Source organism: Psammomys obesus, unplaced genomic scaffold (genome assembly GCF_907164565.1).
Source record: "Psammomys obesus unplaced genomic scaffold, mPsaObe1.curated_primary_1811, whole genome shotgun sequence".
In the NCBI taxonomy this organism is placed as follows: domain Eukaryota; kingdom Metazoa; phylum Chordata; class Mammalia; order Rodentia; family Muridae; genus Psammomys; species Psammomys obesus.
The window spans coordinates 3,447,432-3,460,560 of NW_026596039.1; positions in this window are offsets into that span (position 1 = coordinate 3,447,432).

A 13,129-nucleotide genomic window follows, 5' to 3' on the forward strand; every position below is an offset into this window, starting at 1 on the left:
TCTGCTTAAAAAGAAATTAAACTGTCAAACAAACAAGGAACCAATAGAAGGATCAAAGTTGATTGTTTTCCAATACCTTACTTTCTACTGCAGAGAAAGACATAAACATTAGTTGGGAAGATATGTTGGATGTCCTTCAAGGGACATTCTTTTGTCACAGTCTGACATTAGAGTTGGGGATAGTAAAAGGTGAGAGAGGGTCAGCTCATCATAGAGAACTGAAAGTTTCATTTCCTTGTGGGAAGAAGGCTCCAACCTTGGCTGTCTTCTATGATAAAATGAAAGCAGAGACAAAGAAGGGCAAGACAGGAAGCCTTTTAGCTGTCAATAATAAATACAAAAGCTTTAAAGCAACAGTGTTACTTTGGTGAAGGTTGCAAGCTACAGATGAGGCCTTCTTGGAATTTATTGAGAGGCAGGAAAGAGGGTCACCCCATTAACTGGTGCCAGCAAGTGCAGGTGGACAGGCCTCACATAGCCGGTTCCTTCTGGTCCCTTATAAGCTAGTCTATAGAGTGGAGACTCTTAGGTTGGCTCCAGTTTGGATCCTTTGGGCACTATGTCCGAAGTTCATGGTGTCTTCAGCTATAGGGAGTTACCTTCAACCCCTGTGAGGTAACCAATAATGCCAGCCATAGCTTCTGATATTTTGTGAATCTCTTAGAAAACCCTGACCAACAACTCAAAGGGAGAAGGGCTTCTCATGCCTACTGTTGAAATTTGTATTGGATATTTTATGGCTCTTGAGGGGGGAATTGTCAGACCAGATGGAAAATATCGTTTAAATTGTATACACTTATCAGTACTATATGTAATTTTAGATAAATAGATATTATGATTTAGTATGGCCTTTTCAGAATCCTTATTTTCATTTTATTTTCCTCCCTTTTTCTGTACTTATCTTCCACCTCTTCTAATTAAAATGCCTCCATCCTCTCATCTCCTTCTTCAGATAACTGACACCCTGCTATCTCAAATCACTCCACATTATATACTAGTAATATCTGGGGATTTGAAACCAGGAGCCTCAGATGAGAGGGAAAGTATGATTTGTCTTTTGGGTCTGGGTTACCTCATTCAATAATATCCCTTTTTAAAAAGATGTGCATTTACCTGAAATTTTCACTTCATGGATAGTATTCCATAGTGTGTGTGTGTGTGTGTGTGTGTGTGTGTGTGTGTGTGTGTGTGTATCACCTTTCCATTATCCTTTAGTTGGTTGAAGGACACTTGGGTTGTTTATTTTCTAGCTCTTGTGAATAGAGCAGCACTGAACATTGAGAGCAAGCGTCTGTGGAGTAGATGTCCTTTGAGCATATGCTGAGGAGTGGCGTACCTGGTGCATAGGAGAGATTCAATCTGAAGAATTCTCCACACTGAGAATCCACTCCACTCAGCGACTGGAAGAGTTTGCAATCCTACCAGTACTGAATGAGGGTTCCCTTTCCATTACATTCCTCCATCATTTATTGTTGGTTGGTTGGTTGATCTTTGCCACTCTGACTTGGCTAAGATAAAATCTCAAAGTTGTTTTGACTTGCATTTCCATCATTTCGAGGAATGATGAACATTTTGTTCTTTGGAGATATTTCTTAGCCACTTTAGTGGGTTATCACCCAAGTGTTATAGTGCTGCATGCTTTTGACAGACTTCTCCCTAAAATGGTAGGAAGTAATGCTGAGTGAGAAAAATGGTTTAGCTATTGGACAACTTTAACACTACTCTTTGCTTTGGTAGATACTAAAACTTCATTCATTCTGGATTTTTGTGCTTTGGGTTAACATTAACTAAGATGTTCCTGCTGGAAGTCTTGAATTTTTAATAAGAATGGCATTCCAGGAAGGGTTCCAACTAATGCTTAAGATCTTTCACTCATGGTCACTATTGACTGCCAGCCCAGAGGCTGTGTGGTAGGCAGGCAGGACAATGCATGCCCAGCTCCTAGCACAGACAACAGCACAGATTAGGGCTTTATAAATAATTGCTGAATGTCTGTCAGATGAATGAAGGGTGAATGAACAAACACGCAGAGCTCGCCACTAGGACTCTTTTTCAGGTGTGAGTCTATACCAGCTTTTAGCTAGTCTGGGGAATTTTTCTGACCTTGCCTGATTGCTTGAGAAGGTTTCCCCTGCAACACTCGGATGAAGCTGTCTGTTCAAATATGATCCAACAGCAATCTGGTTTGTCAAACACTGGATGCTGGTAGACTTGGGCTGTTCACATCTTCAAGCAACATGATGTGAATATCACAGAGTGTTGTTCCGAATCACCTGCTGGCAATCACTGCTACCCTAGGGTTAGCTGAATTGCAGAGTAAAGTCTAATTTGGTTTCTCTCATTTAATTGGTGGTTTTTATGGCGAGCTGGAGCGAACTCATTTCTAGGGGAAAATCTGGCTAAATCTAACCTAGTGAAGGTCAAATATGCAGTTGCACTTGGACTTACTGACAGCCTGCTGGACTCTCGTTTCCTTGGGGTATCAGGCAAAGAGCAGCAATGAATGAACTAGAATCGTAGACTTGATCACCAGTGTTTGCCCTGGAAGAGTGGCTGTCACTGCATCTGCATTCCTGCAGATATCAGACTGCCTAGGGTTGGATGCTGTCTCAGGCACCTGGTTGCTTGACCCAGGGTTCAATCCATTAGTGAGAGTTTTTACCTGCATTTTTCTTGGGGGTGTATGATTCCACGACTGTTAACTGAAAAAATATGGAATGAAATACTTTTCACATCAGGGCCCAGCCTCAAAACAATAGTGAAGTTGCTTGCACTCCATGAAATCATTCTAATTCTAGATAGGAAGATCTTCTTTCTACTAGCTCTGGTGTCCCGTCCCCTTGGAATTTTGAAACAACAGGTATGTAATAATCAGCCTTTAGTGCTGTGACAATACGCTTGAGACAGTTGATTTACAGATGGGAAGATGCATTTGGGCTCACAATTTCAGAGGCTTTGGTCTGTGGTTGGCTGGCTCTGTTGTTTCTGGGCACCGGTGAGGTGAAACAAGAACACAGAAGGCATAATTGAGGAAACCTACTTACCTACCAGCAGCTAGGAAGCTGAGAGTTCATAGAAGGGACCAGCACAAGGCATACCTTTTAAGGCCAAGCTTCCAATGTCCTAATAGTCTATTCAGCTGTGAACTCATTGATGGATTAATTCTTTGATGGAGTTAGCGTCTTCATGATTGAATCACCTCTTAATATTTCCCCAGGAGGGGAATCCCAAGGTAGGCCAAATGTGAGCAATAAGGCAGAAGAGAGGTATTGGCATCATCAGAGGGTCTGCCAGGCCTTCAAGGGCCCCAGATTTCCCAGAAACCCAGAGATAGTCCCAAAGAAGCTGGAACTGCACAAAATTTGTCAGGTTTCTCTGGATTTGGGTTAACTCTCTGGATTTGGGGGTCCGGAGAAATAAAGGTGAGCTTAATTACTTATTCATGGACTGTCTTGCCACCTGCATACAAGTATCTATCTTGGAATTTTTTCTGATGCTTATACGAAAAACAGCAGGTAAGATGAAAGGGAAAGAAAAAACATGCCATCACTCATTTCCCTTGAGGGTTTTCAGTCCTGTCAAAGATACTGTAGGGACAATGTTGACAGAAGTGTCAGAAATGTCAACTCTAAGGAAAAAAAAAAAAAAAAGAAAGGATTAGATAGAAAACTCCACTGAAAGCTTAGACAAGACCTTGGCTCATATCAACGGTTATTAGAGAAGGGCTCATTCACAAAGCTATTCCATGGTGCCCCAAGGAGCATGCCTTTCAGAAGCCTAGACATGAATATTCATCAGAGAGTATTTTCCTGGGTGAATGTAAAAATCCACAAGTACTTTCAGTCAGCTCTTTCTGTAATATGTATCAAGAGCAGGTGAAGGTCATATACAAGTGTTCTGAGAAGAAGATAAGGGCATAAGAAGACAAGAGTTGATTGGAGGAGTGTGGATAACCCACACAAAGAGGTCACACTGGACCGGCTGCAAGCTAATGAGTGGGTTGCAGAGAGAAGGGCGTTAAAACACGAGTGTGCATGGGAGTTCACAAAGGCGCACACATTCTACTGGATTAAGAGACTTCACTAGTCTCCCTGTTGAAAATATTTCTATTGTTCCAGTTTTATTTATGTTTTTGTGATAGGACACACTGATAAATGTGCAAAATGCAAGAAAGAAGGGCTTTATTTTTGCTCACAACTCTAGGCCACAGTCTGTCATTGTGGGGATGTTAGAAGTGCAGGAGCTTGAAGCAATAGTATTTCAGCCACATTCAGGAACACAGAGAAATAAGTGCATGCAATCTTAGAGCCCAGCTAGCTTTTCATACTCACGCAGTCCAGGAATCCTAAACTAGGGATAGGGCCACACACTTGCAGGCTGTGTCTTCCCACCTCCGTTAAGCAAATCAAGGAAATTCCCCACAGACATGACTGCAGGCCCACCTGATCCAGGGAATCCTCCTTTGACATCCTCTTCTCGAGTGGTTCTGGGCTGTGTCAAGTGAACAGTTCAAATAGACCATCTCACATGGCATCGGCAAAACAGCTAGAGGAGAAACTGACCTCAGCCCTCTGATAGAGAGAAGGACTAAGCACCAACCAGTCAGCCAGATTCTAGCATTACTGGTAGCTTTGGGGGAAACAAAAACTGTAGGCTCTTAATCAGTATGGTTATAAAAACACGATTTTCTAAACAGCTCAGAGCCATCCTGCTCATCTGGAATTGAATGGAATTCCATCAGAGACTTTTGCCCCTGGGCAAGTCCTCAGATGATTCTGGACCGTATTCCAAAGATCCCTAACCGTTTGGTAGCTACCATCACATTAACAAAAACAGTTTTAGGGATATTCATTTATTCTTCTCCACTCAATCCCAGTCAAAAGGGATTACTAGGGCCTCCCATGCTCAAGGCTACACTAAGAATATAGAAGCAAATTCTGCCCAATTTATCCTTATGAAGTTTAGAGGTGAGTGGGACTTGAGAGCCTTGGAAGCAGATTGATTGTTGCCATTTCTTGTCCTATTTCAGATGATATCAACACTATTCAACATGGATGCAGAGCCGACACCAGTGAGCTGTCTTGGAGATGATCAGGGAATGGCAGGGAGAGATCAGTGTTATGGAAAGACGGTTTGAAGCACCTACGCTTCACGTAGGTACAGCTACGTGCCACATAGGACCATATGGGGGAACATCCCACGCTGGTGAAGAGGCATATGGGGTAAGGGAGGACTTACATCAGGATATAGAAAAGGCAATACGGGGTGCATGAACAGTTTCGGATTGGTTTGTCTGTATAATTCAAGGGTCCTTTGGGCTAGGGAAATGGTTGTGAGATCCCTGGCTCTTGGCTCTGGGATGACTGCATACAGGACAGTATGGGTTAGATGAGAAGCTGGTCAACTAAGTTGTTGAGTGCTTTAGGAACTAGCTAGGCCTGGGAGGGCTACTATCACCTGAGTGCTGAACACCCTCAAATCCACAAATACAAAGTCTGATGAGAATAACGAAACACAATAAAGATAAATGTCCCTGTAATCAATAGATAAATAAAAAAATAATAAATTTAAAAATGCAGAGAAACCTTCCGCCGACCACGTTGATTACATGAAAACAGTCGAAGAGGGTAAAAGCAACATTTCTTGGCAAAAATAATTAAACAGAAACAGTATATGGTATAGCCTCTATGATATACATCTTTTCTCTGTGGTGGAAAATAAATCTGGCAGCTCAAAGGTTAATGGATTTAATTACTTGTACCAAAGTCTGGTTTCCAAATGACTGGGTACTTCACATCTTCTTAAGACCTTTCTAAGCAGAAAAGTTAAGTTGTTGCTGGGAATGGGAGATGGAAGCCGTTGACCTACCACTCCCTGGAGAGTACCTAAAACCTGCCAGGCAAGAGTTTGACTAAGCTAGATATAATCTGACATTTGTGTGGATAGGCTTATGACCTCGCCTCGGTGCCACAGAAAGTTTTTTTTTTTTTTTTTTTTTTTTTTTTTTTCCCTATTTGGGAATCATGGAAACCACAGCACATCAACTTAAGGTCACATTGAAAATGAGTTGCAAAGCTAGGAGGGGCTTTTCTAGTCCTGTGTGTCTCAATAAGAATTTGCAATATAATGTGCTTCATGTTTTTTCTTGATCCTTGGTTGCATTTCCTAGGGGAGGTGGGAATGACTAAGATAGATGTCTATAAAGAATGAATATTGATGACACATTATGTAAGGCTCAATGAAGGTTGTGAATTCACCAGATGCTCAGAAAGTTAGCCATTCTGTAATGCATTTTCTTGGCCCAAGCTTGGATATTTTCCAAGAAGCAGTTGCAAAAGTAAGTAGAAGGATTTGGTCTGAGTGTGTGTGTGTGTGTGTGTGTGTGTGTGTGTGTGTGTGTGTAGAGTGTAAACTTCAACTTGTTTAAATGAGTAACATGTGAACAACCTTCCAATCTTCCTTCAATTGAATGATGCGCTTACATTTTATAGGAAACGAAATAAGAGACTAAAAAAACCCCATAATGACAATAATAAAAGAAAAGAAAAAGAAAAAAAAACCCAAAAAGAAAGAAAGAAAAGAAAAACCAACCCAGCTTGGATCTCTACTTCTAAGCGAGCTGGCCCCTAGGCAATCATTTTGTAAAGGAACCAGGTCCTTAGTGCTAAGTTTGCTTAGCAACACGTTTTCTTGATGAAGGTTCTCAAAGCAGAGGGAAGTGAATGGAGGTTTGATTAACCACAGGCCATAATGGCTATATCAGTTTCTTTTGTAAGTGAAAGATTGTCTTTGCATATTCATAAGGGGGTGTCTAAGCATCTCTGCTGGAGCTGTCAGGGCTCTCAACTGGGTTGGATTAGGAAGTGTATGGGAGGCCTCCCAATGGGTGGCCCTGGGGGACATTTTTTTTTCACAATCAACAAATTCAGATTGTACAGAATTTACTCACTGTAAAAGTTGTTAGGCATAGAAGGAGGTTATAGAATTTACTTTTCCCATAGATCTTTAAGGACAGGACAGAAACTCGCTGAATGGCTTGAATTCAATACAGTTGTGAAGTCTTTGAAATGAACTATTAATGGGATAGATGAGATAAAGGAAATGCAGAAAGTGAGAAGCATGAAAGTCAATCCAATTATCCCAGCCGCTGAGATGGGGCCCCTTGCATAAACTGAGCCTTGTGGGATGATGGTTACATTTTTGTAGTTGAGGACAATATAGATTTCCTAGTGAACACCTGTAAAGAGCTTGCCCACTACAGAGCTACCCAGTTTAAAATGTGTGGACACCACTGTTGGCATCAGGAAATAAACCTGAGTTTTGTGTCACTGGGACAAAGTCAGCCAGTTATTCTGGGCTACATTTTGTTTCATTTGTCTAACTTTATTCTCCTTTTAAAGTGCAGTGCGTTGTCACATTTTATCCTCCAAACAAATCTAACAAAGTGATGAGGATATGGGATGAATTATTTACACCGGGTCTTAGAATTACTAGCAGGCTTTCCACTCACTCCATGGCTTCCCTCAGAGACTTCTAATCTTGGCATTGTCTGTTTCTGTTTTCTAAACACATTATCATTGGCAGAGCTACTGCTCTCTAGAAACATGAGTCCTCAGAGGCCATCGCAGCTACCCTGTTCAAGAATAAGTCAGAAACGGATTTCACTACCACATGCTCCATTCTGACCGCATATCACAAAAATCGAGGAATGAAGGATGTGTTCACAAGCATCATGCAGGAAATCAATGGAGAGGTGAGAATTAGACTCTCAGGGCAGCTTTAGAACAATTCCTACTCAAGATGCAGGCTTAGCTCAGTGCGTACGCATGCTGGGTATTAAAGGCTTTTTCAGAGAGCTGGGTTTTGCCTGTGAGCTCCTAGAGACCATTTTTTTGATCCCTAAATTCAGCTTACAGGAACTTTTAAACAAATGCATGCTGCATTATTCTCATTATTCAATTATGACAGTCTTTCCCCCAGCATTTTAATTAGCACTCATTTACTGAGAATTAAACTGTCATTTTAGTTGAACTCAAAGGAGTACCCCAGGGACATGCATTCCACAAGATAACAAAGGCACCATATAATTCTGATGCTTCAACAATTTAGACTGAAGCCACTACAGGGCTTTTCTGTCAGCCATTTCGGATGGAACTTAATCATTGCTGTTGAAGGATGCGGGAGGGGGCACCATTCTACATGTGACGATTTGATGTCTAATCACGTCAGATCAGGAGAGGGAACTGCTGGAGTTCCACTTGATGCTGTGAATCAGAGAAGTCAAGAGAAATGATGCTTAGCTTCCATCCCTGGTTGAGCCACATAGCTGCTGTGGGTTCTAGGCTATGTGGACTCTGTCTGCACAAAATGGGCGGATCCTGTGACCACAATAGGCTGTGACTGTCCTGACTTCCTTAGGTCTATCACCTTTCCCTTGGCATTTATTCTACAAAATGTTTTCTCTTTGAACATCGCAGGAGACTCTCATGTGTAGCAGACAGAGAACCAAATTTTCTCATCATTATGTCTGGAAAAATGTCACTGTTTTTCCATTCTAGTGGTTCGAAATAAAATGAATGCATTATTTTGTTGGTGGTAGATTTTGTTTAGCCTTAAGATCTTGGGCATCATCCTAACAGATTTTCATAACTGCTTTTCAGTCAAACAAGTGACTCACCAATGCTAAAAGTTGGATGTTCTTGAATTCAAGAGTAGCATCTCAGAATCATGGATAATAGGAGAGACATGGCCTTACCCTTCACTGAAAGCAGTGTCCATTTTAAGTTGAGTCAATTTATGGTCAGAGAAATTTAATTAATTTCCCAGGCTGAATAACTGAATTTGTTGGGAATGAAAACTGGAACCCAAGTATCCTGGTTTCTAAGTTGTTTTTTTTTTTTTTCCTTTCTTTCTACACCATTTTGCAACTGTCATTCATGAGCCCTGGCTTCAGCCCAGGAACTTAACACTGACAATGGTCATGGTTCTCTGCATGAATTAAAGCCAGCCAATCACAGTCATAGGACTTCCTCAGGCCTATCACATTCCCCTTGACATGAGGTCAGCAAGAAGGTGAGGATACCTGGAGAAGAAAGGAGAAGTATCCGGTGGAATAAAGTACAGACAGCCAAAAATAATTTTTAAAAATGAGGTAAACTCAAGGAGTAAACTCTCCAAATATTGGCTCTTGGGTACTCTGTAATCCTCATAGCTTTGGGAGATATCTCTATTCTGGTGTTTTGTCTTCAGAGTGAGGTTGGATGTTATATTGAGGAATTACTTCAAAATAAAACACAAAGAAGCTTCATTTCACGAGAAAAAAATAAATTTTACGTCTAGAGCAGGAATCCAATGTAAAAGCCCAAGCTTTAACTCTGTCAGATCTTAGCCATTTTAAGTGCATTGGTTAAAAGCAATGGGAGCATTGATGGTAACTGAAGGTGTGTGGCCTGGTGGAGATGAACTCGGACGGTCTGAGAGGCTGAACAGTCTTTCATAACTGGCTTTCATGTTGTCAACAGCTGTGCTGATTTGTGGTTCTTTGTGTGAGGTAGAAGCATGGGTTATAAACACTGACAGAGGGAGGGATCTAAACGCTTTCCAGTGGATATGGTTTAAAATTTCATGTATGTGTGCGTGCATGCCACCGTGTGTATATGTGTAAGTATGTTTGTAGATGTGTGTGGGGGGAGTGGGTAAGTGATACGCAGATCAGAAGACAACTTATGGGAGTCAATTCTTGCCTTCACGATGTGTGTCCCAGGAACTGAACTTGGGTCATTAGGCTTAGCGAAAAGCACCTTTATCCCTGAGCTATCACTAGGACTTATATGTTCTTTAAAAAACAACAAATCTCTCTTTGACCTCTTCCCCCCCAAGGGAGGAGCAGCCTTTCTAGGCCACAGGGGAGGACATTGCAGCCAGTCCTGATGAGACCTGATAAGCTAGGGTCAGATGGAAGGGGAGGAGGACCTCCCCTATCAGTGGACTTAGAGAGGGGCAGGGAGGAGATGAGGGAGGGAGGGTGGGATTGGGAGGGAATGAGGGAGGGGGCTACAGCTGGGATACAAAGTAAATAAACCATAATTAATATAAAAAAACAACAAAATATTTATGTTTGGGCTTGAAAAAAGCTGTTTAGCCCTTTTCCAGTATGCAAAAGAATAATTTATTCTTTCACTTAGCATGTGTAAAGACAACTAAGGGGATATTATCTATGCTATAGAAAAATGTCAGGACAGAGATTTCTTCTTATTTACGTACAGCATTTGTTATAGGGGCTCACATAGAGTAGTGCTTAAGAAAGAGTAGATTTCTGAGAAGATATTTAGAAAGCCTAAAAGCACAAGAACATAAGAAATATTTCATATTTAAAGACATTCATCACCTTTATTTATTTATTAGTGCATGTGTGTGCGTGTGTGTTTGAGTTGTGCATGTGTGCGTGCTGTGGCACATGTAGTAGTTAGAGGAATACTTTTAGTAGTTGGGTCTCTCCTTTTACCATGTGGGTCCCGGGGAAAATACTCAGATCATCATCTGCCTTGACGGCACATGCCTTTGCCCACTGACTCACCTCCTTGGTCCACGAAATACTGCACATTTACTAGAGAAACAACGTGGACAGTGAAGGTGTGGTACAAACCTGGCTGTTCTTGTCCCAGTGGTGTCACCAACTACTTGTGAGACTGACAAGCAGTTGCTTCCATAGAGAGAGAGAGAGAGAGAGAGAGAGAGAGAGAGAGAGAGAGAATATGAAGTCCTGGATTTTGGTTCCTCATACATAAAAGAATAAAGTAAGTTTGTTTCCAGGTTGTATATGTTTCATGGTGATTTTTACCACTTAGACAGTAGAAAGGACTTCCAGTTTCCAAGTAAAACCAAAGGAATGAGGCTGGGAGATGGCTCAATGAGCTAAGTGTGAGGACCTGAATTGGGATTCCCAGAACACACACACAAAGGTTGTGGTAGCCTGTCTGCAACCCCAGCCCGATTACAACAAGGAGGTAGAGACAGGAGAATTCCTAGATTTCAAATGACAGCTAGCCTGGCATATTGAGCATTAGGTAGTAAGAGGCCCTGCTCCAAACAAGGTGGATGATGAGGACTGACATCCAAGATTGCCTCCTCCTCCGTGTGTGTGTGTGTGTGTGTGTGTGTGTGTGTGTTCTGACACACAAACAACTTTTCCACAGGTACCCATATGGAATCCCATGGTTGCCTTTCCAGAGTATCTAAAACCGGCTCCACATAGTCCATGTTGTACATGCAAAGGCATTTAGCTAGCCAAATTGTCCAACACCAGAAAACAGCTCAGCTGAGTGGAACAGAACGAAGTGAGGCTGGTAGGTTTGGGGTTCTAGGGTAATAAATATAGGCTAGAAGCCTCACGCCAATGCTCCTGTCCCATGACACTTTGCCATTTAAGGTTAAGTGGGTTTAATTACAGGGCTCCTTCTCCCATCCTTGCTTGCTTCTTTCTCATACTGTAGAAGATATTTTAGGAACAGAGAAAGGTTAATGGGCCTGTGATGGGGCCTCAAATTAACTTCCTTAATTAAGCCTCAAGAAGACATCTTTTCATTTCTCTTAATGACCTGTCTTGGTTAAAAAGACCCTAAGCACCTGCCTCTCTGGGTGGGCCCTGCTTCTATGAGACCAGAGCTCTGTCTGAGATGATGCTCTAGAGTCAGGCGCACACAGTCCCTGACAATGAAGCAGAATTTGATAGGCAAAGGGAAGAAAAAAAGCGGCTCAATGAAAATTTACCTACATGTGTTTTGAACCATCTAGAGGTCAACTTTTCTCCTCCTCCTCCTCCTCCTCTCCCCCCCCTCCTCCTACTGTGGTATCACTAGTAACTGGATCTAGGTCCAGGCAACTGTACTACCATTGAGCTACAAGTCACTGTGCTACACTGAGCTACAGGTAACTGGCCTACCAGTTACTAAGCTACACATCCACTAAGCTACACATCCACTCCCTTTTCCACTTTCTTTAAATTTTGAGAAGGCATCTCACTGAGTTACTCAGGCTAGCCCTGAATGCACTCTGGAGCCCAGAAAGGCCTAGAACTTGTGATCTCATGCTTCAGGCTTCTGTGTAGCTGGGATTATAAATCTGCAACCCCAATGCTCAGATTTTATTTTTTTGGCTTTAATTCTCAGTATTATTTATATTTCCTAACATTATTGGAACAGAATATATGGGACAGAATATAGAGAATTCTTGCTCTTCAGAGGTAATAATTATAGCAGCATTTTTAATTTTTAATTTTTGAGATTATAATTTGATTACATCATTTACCCCTTCCCTTTTCCTCCCTCCAAACCCTCCCATATAACTCTCCTTTCTGTCTTTCAAACTTCATAGCCTTTTTTTCATTAATTGTTATTATATGCATGTATGTATTTATATAAATGTATATATTCCTAAACACAACCTGTATAATGTTACCTGTATATATATTTTCAGGGTTGACCATTTGGTGTCAGAAAATCAACTGGGGTGCTCTTCCTGGTCAAATTCCTCTCATTTTCAGCAATCATCAGGTGCTTAGATGAGGCCTTGTGGGCTTTGGTCTCTCTACTTTGGCATATCTGCTATTGTCCTTGTTCAGCTCATGTTTAGGCAGTCATGTTAAACAGACTTCATGGATATAGCTCCTGGTGTTACTAGGAGACACAACCTCACAGAACACTCTCTGATCCTCTGAATCATACAGTCTTCCTGCCCTGTGACAGTTATTTTTGTTATTATTGTTTTGGTTTCTCTTAGTTTCACTCTTAACCCGGCTGTCATATAAAATAATTGAGACTATTTATATTTGTTTATAATAAGCTTCACAACTCAAGAACTGAGCAGTTATTACTCTATTCTTAACACTCTAGGCTGATATGGTCTCCTCCCAACATACATCCCAGGATACTTGCACTTGGTAGCTTTCCTGCTGAGCCCCTTCACCTGGTGTCTCCTGGTGTCTCCCCATGGCTAAATTCCCAGGATGAATCCCCTGTTTTCTCTTCCAACTCCTCCTCCCCTGGCTGGCAGGATGTGTAGGCCCACTTCCTCCACTGCTCAGTGATTGGCTGTAAGCTGCTTTATTGACATATGGGGAGGTGGGCATTGG